Source organism: Egretta garzetta, unplaced genomic scaffold, assembly GCF_000687185.1.
Source record: "Egretta garzetta isolate BGI_Z169 unplaced genomic scaffold, ASM68718v1 scaffold19, whole genome shotgun sequence".
Taxonomy (NCBI): domain Eukaryota; kingdom Metazoa; phylum Chordata; class Aves; order Pelecaniformes; family Ardeidae; genus Egretta; species Egretta garzetta.
The window spans coordinates 1858063-1859361 of NW_009260768.1; positions in this window are offsets into that span (position 1 = coordinate 1858063).

Genomic DNA, 1299 nt, shown 5'->3' on the forward strand with positions numbered 1-1299 from the left:
CACCCCACATCCCTCACCCACGCTGCCAATGCGCCCACGGCTGTTCCTGATCCCCACGCAGACAGGAGCATCCCTGAGCCTCCCCGGCTATCAGCACCAGCCCTCCCCTCTCCGAGGATTACTCTGTTTCTAAACTCGTTAACTTTTAATTACTACCTTCCCACTGCCTGAGCGGGCTGGCTCCGTGCCACTGACATCTCTATTAAAATTCAATTTCTGCCCATCATAACTCGGTTTGGTGCTTCGCTTTCCTCACCGGCAGCCTTCAATTCCAGGCCAAGACGTCCAAACTCTCATCTCAACGCATTAAATCCCCGCGGAGACCCGGGGCCAGGCAGCACGGGCCGGGCGGGGGGAGGCTGCCGCCAGCAGGGCGCATCCCCGCCGCCGAGAGGACGGGTCAAAGCCAGGCAGCGATTTGCATAGCGGCTTGTTTGCTTCATTAGCTTCGCCTGGGTTTGTTTGGGCTTTCCCCATGTGTTTGTTTATTTTCTCGCTTCCTTCCTTAATCCTTTCTGGCTGGATGCTGGAGCCGGAGGCGGGGGCCGGGGGCTCCTGGGAAAGGAAGTCACCTTGGCGCGGGGACGTGGGGCTGTGACGCTGCCAGGCATCCCTGAGCAGAGGCACAAGCGCTGGCTCCTTTCCTACAGACGGGTAAGAACTGCAGCCGCCACGGCTTAATGGGGGACAGCCCCCAGGGTCCCCAAGGCAGCCACTGCTCCAGCAGCCAGCACGGCACCATGCTGGGCAGGGGACCCAGCACCCAGCACCGCAGACAGTGCCGGGGAGGGGACCCAGCAGAGCACAGGGAGCACAGGGTGCCGGGGAGGGGACGTCACCCAGCCACATTGTCTGCGTTCCTGGCATCCCGGAGTAGCCCGGCGTTGCTACAGCAACACGAAGCCTTTGGATTCCACGCTGCTCAACGGGAAATGGCTTGTCTTGGGCTGAATTATTTTTTAAAACAGAGAGGGTGACACACGCAGGCAGAAGAAATGGTGAGAGGTGCCCAGCTTGATTTAAAGACGAGCAGCAAGCGGGCAGAGGCACGGGGCGGCCGCTCCGTGGCAGGATTAGTCGGCACGCAGGGCCGGATGCCCAAACCCAGGGCCATCTCCTGTACTGCCCCTTCTCGCTCCTTCCCCATCGGGTCGTTCTCAGGGAGCCACGAGCCAGCCATGATCCATATCCCGGTGCCAATCCCGCTCCATGCAAACGCCTCCTCCCCGGGGTTGACCTGCTCAGATCCCCCATTTGCTCCCCAAACAGAAGCGGCAGCTCCCGGCACGGTAACCGCTG